At 34.2% G+C, this 767-nt stretch overlaps 1 protein-coding gene across 2 annotated transcripts in view; it reads right to left on the bottom strand.

Annotated features, from left to right (window-relative positions):
* hmga2 (high mobility group AT-hook 2) overlaps positions 1–767 on the bottom strand; it is a 44,217-nt gene that overhangs the window by 5,107 nt on the left and 38,343 nt on the right. The gene's annotated exons all lie outside the window — the stretch shown is intronic.

Below are 767 nucleotides of genomic sequence, written 5' to 3'. Positions count from 1 at the left end.
GTACAGCACATACACACAGAGAATTGAAATTGCGTTACTCTCAGACCCTTGGTGCATACAGATAACACTAACAGTAGAACATAAATACAGATATACAGATTAAATATAAAATACAACTATACAAATAAGGTAAAATGTAAAAATAAAAAAATAAAAATATATATATATATATATATCTCTCAAATCACACACACATATTTATTTATTGATTTATTTATTATTACTATATTATATAACATACTAATATATAATAATATATTAATAATAAATAAATAAATAAAAAGTGTGTGTGATTTCTTAAATTCAGCATTTAAAAATATTTTTTACATTTTATTTGTATGTATTTTCACAGTCAACTGTACTTTGAAATATAATTTAAGTTCAGACAATCAGATCCAGGCGAAATCCCTAAACCCTGATCCCTACAAAAATATTAAGAATAGGATAAGAAGAATATTAAGACGCAGCAGTGCCTCCACAGTAGCAATAGTGTGGTATACAATGCTCAGATTGTGCCCTACTCACATTACATCATAAACCCTAAGCACTGCCACCCCGCAGGAAGTGCTTCTAAGACCGGAGCTTGACAGCTGAGGAGTCCTCCGCTGCTCTGAGAGCCAGGCAAATATAAAACCCTGAGAGTGTCCAGTGTTTGGAACCAAAGCCAGCCACTGCCGATAGAGTACACACACTCACACCATTTGGGATTGTTGGGAGCAGCTGGTGTGTTTTGTGCCAGCTCTCCCTGGAATGCTATCCGGCTGTAA

The sequence above is a fragment of the Sinocyclocheilus anshuiensis genome, unplaced genomic scaffold, assembly GCF_001515605.1.
Source record: "Sinocyclocheilus anshuiensis isolate Anshui unplaced genomic scaffold, SAMN03320099.WGS_v1.1 scaffold1316, whole genome shotgun sequence".
Classification (NCBI taxonomy): Eukaryota; Metazoa; Chordata; class Actinopteri; order Cypriniformes; family Cyprinidae; genus Sinocyclocheilus; species Sinocyclocheilus anshuiensis.
This window is presented reverse-complemented; position numbering and strand designations above follow the sequence as displayed.